Here is a 14010-nt window from a genome sequence, read left to right on the forward strand (position 1 = left end):
CAAGCTCACTGGGGGAGGTGACACTGCACCCGCTTTCTCAGGCCTGCATGTTTATTTACAGCTCACATGAGAAGTGGGTCTTCCCCCCTCTCCTGTGGAGTTTTCCTCCCACCACCGCTTTTACAAGCTTTCCTGCTCCTAATTGCTGGTTTGTGCTGCCACTTCTGCCTTCTCTGGGTTGGCTTGTATATTTACAGTTCTGTGAGGCATTCCCCTCCCCCCCTTTGGTGCTCAGGGCCCCCCACCCACTTTGCTACTTGTCTTTATTGTTCTTATTGCTTATTATGCAATTTCTCTTTTTTCCCCAGGTGGGGGTCGGTCTGTCCAGGGGCCTATGCTGATCTGGCCCAGGGTTGTCTGTGGAAGTAACACGTACCACTTAGCTCACCTTGTCTGCGTCTTCCCAAGCCATCTGGGCACAGGCGTCTGGTGATGACCCGGGCGCCTTCCTGATTTCTCCATTTAATGTGAAGTGGAGATTCTCTGTGCAGGCTGGAGGTGTGGAGGGGTCACTGTTTTGCCTCTTCTCGGTGGCCTTGCCTGCAAGGTGTGTCTCTAGCGTCTCTCCAAGATTTTAATTTAGGAGGCACGCTTTCTGCTTCCTCCCTCTAGCCACCATCTTGGAATCCTCTTTTCTTTTATTCATATGTGCATACAATGTTTGGGTCATTTCTACCCCCTTCCTCCTTCCCCTTCCTTTCCCTCCTTCCCTCTCCCTCCTTACCCCCTCACTACCAGGCAGAAGCTAATTTGTCCTTACCTCTAATTTTGTTGAAGAGAGAGCATAAGCAATAATAGGAAGGAACAAGGGTTTTTGCTAGTTGAGATAAGGATAGCTATACAGGGAGTTGACTCACATTGCTTTCCTGTACATATGTATTACATTCTAAATTAATTCTTCTTGAACTAACCTTTTCTCTAGTTCCTGGTCCCCTTCTCCTATTGGCCTCTGTCACTTTAAACTATCTTCATTAGTTTCTCTGCATTGAGGGCAACAAATGCTATCTAGATTTTTGGGTGTCCTACCTATCCTCATACCTCCATTGCATGCTCTCGCTTCATCATGTGATCAAAGTCCAATCCCCTTGTTGTGTTTGCCCTTGATCTAATGTCCGCATATGAGGGAGAACATATCATTTTTGGTCTTTTGGGCCAGACTAACCTCACTCAGAATGATGTTCTCCAGTTCCATCCATTTACTTGCAAATGATAAGATTTCATTCTTCATGGCTGCCTAAAATTCCATTGTGTATAGATACCACATTATTTAAATACATTTGTCAGTAGTGGGGCATCTTGGCTGTTTCCATAACTTGGCTATTGTGAATAGTGCTGCAATCAACATGGTGTGCAAGTGCCTCTTGCACCTGTGTCACATTCTTTTGGGTATATCCCCAAGAGTGGTATTGCTGGATCATATGGTAGATCTATGTTTAGATTTTTAAGAAACCTCCAAACTTTTTTCCAGAGTGGTTACACTAGTTTGTATTCCCACCAGCAGTGTAAAAGAGAAACCAGGAATTTGATCAATAAAATCTCACCTGGTTACTATTCCCTCTGCCCTTATCCCCCTGTGCCCACATGACTGTACTTGTTCTCTGAGCATTGAGCAATATGCCAACTTTTATCCATTTTTGTGCTGAAAATAAAACTAGTGCTGTAAGAGTAGGTTCATTTTGTGTTGCCATAATCGAATACTAGAAACTTGGCTATTGATGAAGAAAAAATTATTTCTCACAGTTATAGATATTGGGAAGTCCAATATCATGGTGCCATCTTCTAGCAAGTGCCTTCTTGCTGCATTATCCTGTGGTGGAAGGCAAGATGGTGAGAAAGAGCAAGAGAGGGAAGAAAGAGGGCCAAATGTCACCTTTTTGTCAGGAACAACTCCTCCCACGATAGCTAACATACTCCTCATGAAAAACACTCATCCATTTGAAGGACGGACTGCAGGAGGTCCCAAAATGTGATAATTGGTCAAGGAGACACCTCTCCTTCCCAGAAAAACTCTGTCTACACCTGAGAGACATCTCTATGCTCAGGCAATGCGCTATAAAATCCCAATCCCCAACCTGACCCAGGGGACTACCAGTTGCTGTTACCCCTGCATTCTCCACTATGCAGTCCTTCTTTTCTCTTCTCTACAAGTAAAATCTTTCTGACCTCTGCTGACGGAGTTTGTCTGTGCTTTCATTCTCAGTATGGGCTCAAGAACCCTGAGCACCTGAAATTTCTGCGCATGTCATCCATGCATCATATTTGGTGACCACAAAGGGACCAGACGTCACCTGAGGTTGGTATAGGTTGTGCCAAACTGTGAAAGGATGCCTAGGATGTGACTGTGATTTCCCAACACTGCAGTGGAGTCTATTTTCCAGGAGAGGCCCCCACACACACACCCGGGCCTAGCTACAGTAGAACTCTCAGGCTGACCTTCTCTCTCTCTCTTCTCTCTCTGTCTTGTTAAGGAGGGTTTCTCCCTTGGAAACTGAGGGAAAGCTCTGGGCTATTACAGCTGTAAGGCAGGCCATCTGAAAGAACTCAGATGCCAGCTGGGAGTTTATACCGGAATGCCAATGCTACGTGGGCAGAGCCAGACTTCAGTGCACCAAGGCTTCTTTTCCTTTCCTTAAACTCTAACTCACTCTCTCTTTCAAGATCTGACCTGCTTAAGAGAAGGTCTGAAAACAGCTGGTGGAAAGGAAAGTTTCTCTTCAAGCCATAGAAGGTGTTCTGGTTGGAGCACTCCCTGGTGTCACCCAAAGACTGGAGATGCAACTTCCTGACCTGACCTGAGGCTCCAAAAGTGGCTAAGTCTTGGACACCTCCAGCCATGTCCATGTCCATGGCAAACAGACAATCAGATCTCTTATGCTTCCTTCATGGTTTCTGTGGCCCAAGAGTGGAGGTCACCCCTTGCTTCCAGTGCTCCAGTACTGCCCTTGGGCAGGATCAACCTGGACAGCAGTGGTAACCAATAATCCCTCATGTCCATTGAGCCTGGAAACTCTCTTCCTCCAATCCTCAACCTCTTCTTCCCCTTTCCCAAGTAGTTCAGGATGAGTGTCCCCCCTCACCACCCTCCTTTGCCTTAAACAGCAGTGGCCTTCCTTCTTCAGGGAGATTGGGGAAAATCCCTGCAGGCACCAGAAAGTGCTAGTCTCTAATTTAGGCTTAACTGTCTTTGTCAAGAATTAGGTTAGCTGGTTAAACCGGTTTTGCAGCCTGCCCTCAGGGAAAGAAAAAAAAAACATACAGTTAAAAGGCAGAGACTTCAGGTCTTCTCCGTTTTTGCCTCTTACTGGAGCAAAAGCCTTCAGATGCTCTCTCTCTTTTCATAAAAACTATATATACCTCACAGGATATATAGGGGGACAAAAGTCTACTTCATCAGGAGTCCCCATCCATGCCTCTGCAGGATTATTTTTAAATAATAACTCCTAGAAGAGGAGTAGGGGTTTCTGGGACAATTAAAAAGGAATGACAAAAATAGAAGTCTCCCCAGGAGCAGGCTAAAGGCTGAGTGAAATAATGCTCTAGAGGCTGGCCTGATTTGCCTCGAACAGTAATTTTCTTGGAGGACCTGGGTCCGGGAGAGAAAGGAATAGTTGAGATGCTGGCTCCAGTATCGATAAGGAGGCTGACCTTGTGCTTAACCTGGGGCTCCTCTGCTTTTATGGTGGTTACAGAACCTGGATGGGAGGCCCAGGGACCCATCATTGGGTGAGAGGCTCTGGCCTCGGTTCCCCTGGGAACTGGGGACAGTGTGCCTCCCAGTGATTTCCCCAGCAAATGGGACAGGGTCCTGGAGTAGCTTTCTCTAGCAGCACTCTCTCCTAAAATGGCCTGCCTGTCCACATTGAAAGCAAGTCCTCAGCTTTGGACTTTGCCCAGGTGAAGCCTGAGTGCTGTGATCAGGGTCTCCTGCCATTGATCCTTTTTCTTTTCCTTTTCCAGGTCCTTCTTTTCTTTTTCTAAGTCCCTATTATAGTATACGGATGTGGCTACACGGACCAATTGGTTTAGATCTCTGCTCCCTTCAGCCACCAGTTTCTGAAGCTTTTTATGGATATCTGGTGCTGACTGTGTTAGAAATTTATCTTTTAGAATGGTTTCCTCTCCTATGACTCCAGTACAATGTTGGTATGCTTTTGTAAAGCATCCTTAAGTCTCTGTAGGAAAGCTATTGGGGTTTCTAAGGGTCCTTGCTGTACAGTCACGACTTGGGAGTAATTAAGAGGTTTTACCTTGGCTCTCCTTAGACCCTCAAGAATGCAGTGGATGAAATGGTTACAGCTCCATTCATCATTGTCATTTTCAGGGTCCCACTTAGGGTCATACCTAAGTACTGCCTGATCTCCTGTTGGAATTGGGAATCGAGGTTCCCTTTTAGGTATCCAGTGTCTCTGTCTTTCTTCTCCCCCCATCTCCTCCTGTAAGGGCCCAGTCTGAGACAGGCCTGTAGGGCTGCTTTTGTCTAAGTGATAATTGTCTCCAGCTGTGACTGCCTGATCTAGAACCCACTGTTTCTCCAGAGAAGTGAGGGTCTCAGATAGCAATAACATTATATCTTTCCAGTTCAGTTCAAAGTTTTGGCTGACTTCTCTAAATGTCTGGGTGTACTGATCTGGGTTTTCTGTGTAATTTCCTAAATCCTTTTTTATTTAAGTTCACTCACTCTAAAAAAGAATGTGAGCTCTGTCCCCTCCAGGAATTAACTGGAGGGGGTAAAGTCCTGTGGGACAGCGTCTAGTGTGTGAGGTAGCTGGGTAAGGGGGGAGAGGAGGAGCTGATGGAGCATCAGATGGGTTTTTTGGTTCAAGGGAGTTTGGGGGCTTTTTGCAAAGGGTTACCATGGTCTGGGTATCAAGCCTGCATTTGTTTAGCTATTCTGGGTGGTCTCTTAGGAAAAAGAACAATTGAACATGTGGAACTTTGGTCCACTTTTCCTTTTTACAAAACATATCTAATTGAAGAATGGTATTATAATTAATGCTCTCACTTTCTGGTCATCTTTCTTTATCTCCCAGAGGATACTGTGGCCAAGCCTGGGTGCAGTAAAATTTGAGTCACTTTTGCTGAAGACTTTCTAGATCAAGATCTTTCCAATGTTTTAATAAGCAGGCAAGGGGGGGATCCTTCCTGGATCCTTGAGGCTTGATTCCCCATCTAAAAAGGGAAACAAGGGAAAATTGGTCACTTTAACAGAGGTTTCTCCTTTTATCTAGGCATCACCAGATGAGGAGAAACTCTAGTGGGAGAGGGCACCCCTCTCTCCCTTGCTCCTTCCACTGACACCTGTGGGTAAGGTTGTGAAGGATTTACAGATATTTCAGGTGCAGCCACCCCCCTGAAATGACCTTTGACCAATCTCTTATCTATTTTGACTTGCCTGTTTGCCCTGTGACCCAGGTAGGCCTACTCTACCAGCTGAAGGCTTGTAATTTAAAAATAACTCTGCAGAGTTCTAGGGTGAGACCTTCTATCTAAATTGGGAGTACAGCTCCTTTTATCCCCAGGAGAGTACTTTTTCTTGCCCCTAATAGAGGAACAAGTAGATCCCACGGTGTGGACGGATGGACACATCGTGACAGCTATCCCAGTCCTAATTCATCTCAAGGACCCCTCCTGGTTTACCCATTAAAAACAATATCCTTTAAAGCCAGAAGTTAAGGAGGGGCCAATTCCCATAATCAAAGACTTAAAGAGACAGGGACTGCTAATAGAATGCTCCAGCTCATATAATACTCCTATTCTCGGTGTCAGGAAGGCTAGTCCAGGATCTCTGCCTGATCAGTGAAGCAGAAGTGCCTCTCTACCCTGTAGTTCCAAATCCCTACATGCTTTTAGCCCAAATACTGCTTACTACTCTGTCCTGGACTTAAAAGATGCCTTCTTTTGTATTCCCTTATACCCTAAAAGTCAACCTATTTTTGCCTTTGAGGACACCACAAGAAAGTCTGGACAGTCACTTGGACTGTCCTCCCCCAGGGATTCAGAGGCAGCCCCCACCTCTTTGGGTTAGCTCTAACCTAAGACTTGGCAGAGTGGCAATATCCACAAGCTACTCTGCTATAATTTATAGATGACCTCCTGCTCTGTAGACCAAATGAGCCTGTCATTTCATGAGCCACTGAGTCCTTACTAAACTTCTTAGCAGATAGAGGATATAAAATCTCTGAAGAAAAAGCCCAATTGTGTCAGTCTAAGGTTACATATTTAGGTCTTGTCCTGGAGAAAGAAATGAGGACTCTAGGAGAAGAAAGAATCAGTCCAATCCTGACGTTTCCTCTACCTAAAACTCTAATGCAATTGAGGGCCTTTTTTGGGGGTCACAGAATACTGTAGAATTTGGATCCTGGGATATGCAGACCTAGCCAGGCCCTTGTATCAAATCCTTAAGGAAGCACAGAAGGATACCCAGCCCTTTATTAAATGAGATGACAAGTCAGAAAATGCATTCCACCAGTTAAAAAAGGCCCTTATGACAGCTCCAGTACTGGTCTCCAGTATAAGACACATTTCAGTTATATGTTTATGAAAGGGATGACTGGCCCTGGGAGTGGTGACTCAACTCCAGGACATCACTCCCCAGCCAGTAGCCTACTTAAGCAAAGAGTTAGATCAGATAGACAAGGTCTCCAACAGGCCAAGTGGCTCTGGGAGCAATCTCTTGAAACTCAGGTTTCTACTCAGGTATGGGACCAAATAAAATCCTGGCTCCCCTTCCAGGACTTGGTTCCTACCCTTTCTGGGGCCTATAGTTGCTTTATTCTCTTGCTTGTGTTTGGGCCTTTCATTTTAAACTTATTTGTCAAATTTATTTCTTCTCGCCTAGAATCCATCAAACTACAAATGCCTCTGATGGAGATAAAAATGACCTACTATCACTGTCCCCTTGACAGCTCCTCTTGTTGTCAGCCCTGATGCTGCAGGCCCCTTCATCTCCCCCTGTCAGCAAGAAGCAGTTACTGAACAGACTTCATCGTCCCTATCCCTAACAGCAATTAGGGCGACCATTGAGAAGACTGACTGCAGGAAGTCCCAAAAGGTGATAATTGGTCAAGGAGATACCTCTCTTTCCCAGGAAACCTCTGTCTACACCTGAGAGACATCTCTGCCCTCAGGCAATGCAAAAAAGGCTATAAAAATCCAATCCCCAACCTGACCCAGGGGACCACCGGTTTCCGGGTCCCCTTGCATTCCATAATATGCAGTCTTTCTTTTCTCTTCTCTACAAATAAAATCTTTCCGACTTCTGCGGCTGGAGTCTGTCTGTGCTTTCATTCTCAGAGCAGGCTCATGAACCTAGCACCTGAAATTCCTGCGTGTGTCATTTGTGCATCACATTTATGAAGGCAGAGTCTTCATGACCTAGTCACCTCTTATACATCCACCTCTTAACACTGGGGATTGCATATCCAGCACATAGACTTTGGGAAACACATTCCAACCACAACAGTAAGTGAGGTAAGTTCTTTAGGACCAGTTCTCATTCTTTTCCTGGTTGAAAATGTACGAAACTCCTGCTTGGTTTTTGATCACCTAGCTCCCATCTAGATATGTTAATATTTTTACTCCCAAATTTAGGAAGATTCAGATTCTTCAAAAAAACATATGCTGCGTGATAGGGACATAAGGAACAGATGAATATACAGATTTATGATCACTGGCTGTATAATCCTTAGCTCTAAACTGATGACTCCCTGGCTTTATCTCCAGCCCAGACAACTCTCCTGGTCCTCAGATTTATTTAGCCAACTACTTACTAAAGATCTCTACATGGCTGTCTTTTGGGCATCTCACATTTTTCAGTTTACCTTTTTTTTTTTTTATGGGATTGGTGTTTGCACTTGCAAAGCAGGTACTCTAACACTTAAGCCATACCTCCAGTCCATTTTGCTCTGGTTATTTTGAAGATTGGGTCTCATGAACTATTTGCCTAGGCTGTCCTCAGTCACAATGCTCCCTATCTCAGACCCCACTGAGTCCAGCCAGTTTACCTTTCTTAAGGGTACTGGATATCAGTGGGCATCAGTTTTCTTACCTCAAAAGCGACTCTCAGAACCACCAACATTGTAGGGCTATAAGGACAAATAATAAAATTTGTGTAGGGTTTGCAAAGGTGATAAGCATCTATTAGTCTGGGTCCAATCAGGAGACAGAAACCACACAGTGATTTAAATAGGGAAGTCTAATATAAAGGATAATTAAGCTATGATAAAATAATGATAAAATGTAAAAAGAACTGTATAGGGTAGACTTCTTGGAAAGTACTCAAAGAAGGACATATCCCCATCTCTGACCAGTTCTGCTGCCACCAGAGCCATCAAGAGAAGCCACTTGCCTTGCAATATATCCCAGGGCAGGTGATGATGTGTGGATTATCAGTTGACACAATGCTCAGAAGACACCTGCTCTCTGCTATGGGTTTTTTATTTTAAGAGGAAGGACAATATTTTATTCTTCTGTGTCTCTAGCATTAGGGTCTTCATATTGCCACATGTCAGTACCAGATCCAAGCTCCCAAGTACCCAGATCTGCCAGTTGAACATCAGTAAGATAGAGCCCATATCCACCATGGTTGATAACAACATTATAAAGGGAGGCAGACACAACTAAAAACCAAAGTAGAGTCAGGAGGAAGCAAACACATGAAATAATTAAGAACCAAGGGTAGCAGAGCCTTCAGCACATTCTTGGTTGCCATCCTGGCTACCTCCTCCATTTACATGTGACCCTAGGTGAACAGACAGAACTTTACACAGCCTAGGGCTTCTCTCGAGTTTGCAAAGCAAATGACCTTCACCATATTTTATTAGCAGCCATGAAAGTCCTCCATTTAGAAGAAGAAATGGTTTCTTTCACCTAATGCACACAAGGAGAACAAATCATCTGCTTACCAGCAAATGAATACTGAGAACTTGTGCAACACTCAGTGTTGTTGGTAGAAAGAGGAACACTGATCTGCTCTTACCCTTGAGGACTTACAACCACCCTGAGAAGGTGTATCAGTTGACTTTCTGTCACTGTGACAAAATACCTAAAAAAAATCAACATAAAAGGATGAATGGCCTATTTTGACTCATGGCTTCAAAGGTTTCAGTCCATTGTCCCTTAGCCCCACTGCTTTTGGGCCTGTGGTGAAGCAATTCATCACGGAGGAAGCCTGTAGTGGAGGAAACCTGCTTACCTCATGGAGGCCAAGGGTAAGAGTGAGAGAGAGAGAGAGAGAAGAGAGAAAAGAACAGAAGAGAGAAGAGAGATGCTTTCCTCTACTGACCAAAATTCACTGTGCAGAGGAGAACTGCTGAAAGGAATCCTGTCCATTATCCCAGGCCAGGTGATGATGCGTGGAGAAGAGAGAATAGGGGAAGGAGAGAAGAAAGAGGAGGGGAGGGGAGAAGAGAAAGGAAGGAAAAGACAGGGAGAGGGAAAGGGAGAGAGAGAGCCTCTTCAAGACCGTGATCTCTCTTCCTTCCCCTATACCCCACTTCCTGAAGCTTCTACTGCCTCCCAATAGTGCCACAGGCCAGCAACCAAGCCTTTTACACATGGGCCTTTGAGGGACACTCAAGATCCAAACTATAGAGAATTCCAAGATGGCGGCTAGAGGTAGGAAGCAGAAAGCGACCCTCCTACAGTGAAATCTTGGAGAGACGCTGGAGACACACTTTGCAGGCATAATCACTGAGAAAAGGCATAACTTTGACTCCTCCACATCTCCAGCCGGCACAGAGAATCTCCACTTCACGTTAAACGGAGAACCGAGGAGGCCCCCGGGGGCCGCCAGTGGCCGGCGCCCATACGGCTTGGGAAGACGCAGACCAGGTGAGCTTCGCGGTACCGCGGTAGCCCCACAGACAAGCCTGGGCCAGAGCAGCATAGCCCCCTGGACAGACTGACCTCCACCCAGGGGAAAAAAGAGAAACTGAGTACTAAGCAATAAGAACAGTTAAGACACGCTGGAAAGAGGGTGGGGTGCCCTGAGCGCTGAAGATTGGGGGAAGGGAATCCTTCCCAGGACTGTAAATAAACGAGCCGGGCGGGCCGGAGAGCCTCTGGCGGGAGCGGGGCGCGCGCCCAGCAACCAGGAGCGGGGACGCTTGTGAGAGGAGGGAAGACCCACTTCCCACGTGAACTGTAAATAAACACACAGGCCTGAAAACGCAGGGCAGTGTCACCTTTCCCAGTGCTTGGAAAGGGGAAAGCCTGTAGCAGAGGCCCCCGCACAGGAGAACTCTGAGCAAACAAAGCCTGTGGGACCAGGTGAGTGCTAGCTCACCCCAGAGATCTGCATAAATAACGCCGCCAGCTACAGGCTGAGAGCAGCAGGCAGGCAAGCCACAGTTGCAGATACCACTCTCAGAACTGCCTCCAGACGCTTTTTTTTTCTTTTTCTCCCTACCTTTGATGAGAGAACAACCGAATTACACCTGCAAGCCGAAAAACTTACTGAAACTGTATTGCATTTGAACTGGGGACACTTGGTGGGGCTTTTTTTTTTTTTTTCCTTCTGTGTGTGTGTGAGTGTAGTTTTGTTCTACTTTATGCATCCCCTTTGATGAGACAACTACAGAACAACATCTGAGGCACCAACTCCAGGACTGGAGATTGAGACGGACATCCAAATTATTAAGACTGAAATTGCGGAATTCCAAGATGGCGGCTAGAGGTAGGAAGCAGAAAGCGAGCCTCCTATAGTGAAATCTTGGACAGACGCTGGAGACACACTTTGCAGGCATAATCACCGAGAAAAGGCATGACTTTGACTCCTCCACATCTCCAGCCGGAGATGAAATTGCATTGCATATAAACTTGGAAGTTTTTTGGTTTTTTTTTTTTTTTTTTAATTTTCTATTTTCCATTTTATTTTAATTCATTTTTATAAATAGATATTACTTTCATATACTTATTTTTTATTTTTTTATCTTTGATTTTCAATCCTCTCTCTGTCTCTCTATTGTCTGTTCAGCTTACTGTCGATTAGTACACTAACACTCCCTGTTTATACCTTTGAAACTCTCTTGTCTGATACCTTGTTCTGCTTTCTCCCTCTTGTCTGTATATTTGTTTTCCCCTTTTCTTTAACTTCTTGCTTTCCATCTCAGCTCACTCTTCCATTCTCAATATTACCATTGTTATTATTACAAGCTAGAAAATACTTAATTACACACAGTACAGGGACAGTAACAACACCAAGGACAATGACAGGAAGACAGAAAAAACAAGGAAACCAGTTTCCCCACAGCAAAAAATTAGTACAGGAACCAGAGGGGAATGAAGAGAACAGAAACTCAGATCCAGACTCCAACAAAATGAAGATAAACTATGCCAAAGGACCCAATGAAGCCCACAAGAATAATTTAAAAGAAGACATACTACAAGTACTCAATGAGAATTTTATAGAGATGATACTGGATAGGGTCAACCAAAATGTACAGGAGACACTCAAGAAATTCCAAGACAATAAAAATAGAGAATTTGAAAAAGCAAAAGAAGAAATAAAGGAAACCATAGAAGCACTGTATAAACACCAAAGTGAAAGAGAGAACACAATGAATAAATGGATAAATGAACTCAGGACAAAAATAGACAACAATAAAGAAGAAAACAGCCAGGATATGGAAAACCTCAGAAAAAAGAACGAAACAGAACTGCAAAACAAAACGGAAGGCCAATCCAGCAGAATAGAACAAACAGAAGACAGAATCTCAGAACTTGAAGATGAAATGGTAATTAAAGGAAAAACTGAAGAACTATTAATTAAACAACTCAAGACCTGTGAAAAGAAAATGCAAGAACTCACTGACTCCATCAAAAGACCAAACTTGAGAATCATGGGCATCGAAGAAGGAGAAGAGGTGCAAGCGAAGGGAATGCGTAATATATTCAACAAAATAATAACGGAAAATTTCCCAAATCTAGAGAAAGATATTCCCATACAAATGCAAGAGGCCTCCAGGACACCAAACAGACCAGATCAAAATAGAACTACTCCACGACATATCATCATTAAAACAACAAGTTCAGAAACTAAGGAAAGAATATTGAAGGCTGTAAGAGAGAAAAAACAAGTAACATACAAAGGTAAACCCATCAAAATCACAGCAGACTTCTCAACAGAAACATTAAAAGCAAGAAGAGCGTGGGGTGAGATCTTCCGGGCACTGAATGAAAATAACTTCAACCCCAGGATACTCTACCCAGCAAAACTATCATTCAAAATAGATGGAGCAATAAAAGTCTTCCATGATAAGCAGAAACTAAAACAATATGTGACCACAAAGCCACCATTACAAAAGATTCTGCAAGGGATCCTGCACACAGAAAGTGACACCCAACTTAACCATGAAAAGGCAGGCAGCACCAAACCACAGGATAAGAAAAAGCAAGACAGTAGAGAGTAACATCAAGTTAGGTACACACAATCAAACCTTCAAACAACTAAGACAACTAAATGGCAGGAATCACCACATACCTATCAGTACTAACACTTAATGTTAATGGACTTAATTCACCCATCAAAAGACAGCGTTTGACAAAATGGATTAAAAAAGAAGATCCAACAATTTGTTGCTTACAGGAGACTCATCTCACCGACAGAAATAAGCATATGCTTAGGATGAAAGGCTGGAAGAAGATTTACCAAGCCAATGGCCCCTGAAAACAAGCAGGAGTAGCAATACTTATCTCTGACAAAGTAGACTTCAAACCTACATTGATCAAACGAGATAAAGAAGGACATTCCATACTAATAAAAGGGGAAATAGACCAAAAGGAAATAATAATCATCAATCTGTATGCACCCAATGTCAACGCACCCAATTTCATCAAACATACCCTGAAAGACCTAAAAGCATATATAAACGCCAACACAGTGGTTGTGGGAGACTTTAACACTCCATTATCATCAATAGATAGGTCATCCAAACAAAAACTCAATAAAGAAATCCAAGATCTAAAATATGCAATAGATCAAGTGGACCTAGTAGATGTCTACAGAACATTTCATCCAACCTCTACACAATATACATTCTTCTCAGCAGCCCATGGAACCTTCTCCAAAATAGATCATATCCTAGGGCACAAAGCAAGCCTCAGCAAATATAAGAAAATAGAAATAATACCATGCATACTATCTGACCACAATGCAGTAAAAGTAGAACTCAACAACAAAAGTAAAGACAAAAAACATGCAAACAGCTGGAAACTAAATAACTCATTACTTAATGAAGAATGGATCATCAATGCAATAAAAGAGGAAATTAAAAAGTTCCTAGAAGTCAATGAAAATGAAAACACAACCTACCGGAACCTATGGGACACAGCTAAGGCAGTCTTGAGAGGAAAGTTTATAGCCATGAGTGCATATATTAAAAAGATTGAAAGATCCCAAATCAAGGACCTAATGATACATCTCAAACTCCTAGAAAAACAAGAACAAGCAAATCCCAAAACAAATAGAAGGAGAGAAATAATAAAAATAAGAGCTGAAATCAATGAAATAGAAACCAAAAAAACCATACAAAGAATTAATGAAACAAAAAGTTGGTTCTTTGAAAAAATAAACAAGATCGATAGACCCCTGGCAAACCTGACTAAAATGAGGAGAGAAAAAACCCAAATTAGTAGAATCAGGAATGCAAAAGGGGAGATAACAACAAACACCATGGAAGTCCAGGAAATCATCAGAGACTACTTTGAGAACCTATATTCAAATAAATTTGAAAATCTAAAAGAAATGGACAGATTTCTAGATACATATGATCATCCAAAACTGAACCAAGAGGAAATTAATCACCTGAATAGACCTATAACACAAAATGAAATTGAAGCAGCAATCAAGAGTCTCCCCAAAAAGAAAAGTCCAGGACCTGATGGATTCTCTGCTGAATTCTATCAGACCTTTAAAGAAGAACTGATACCAACCCTCCTTAAACTGTTCCATGAAATAGAAAGGGAAGGAAAACTGCCAAACACATTTTATGAAGCCAGTATTACACTTAT

Source organism: Castor canadensis, chromosome 5 (assembly GCF_047511655.1).
Source record: "Castor canadensis chromosome 5, mCasCan1.hap1v2, whole genome shotgun sequence".
In the NCBI taxonomy this organism is placed as follows: domain Eukaryota; kingdom Metazoa; phylum Chordata; class Mammalia; order Rodentia; family Castoridae; genus Castor; species Castor canadensis.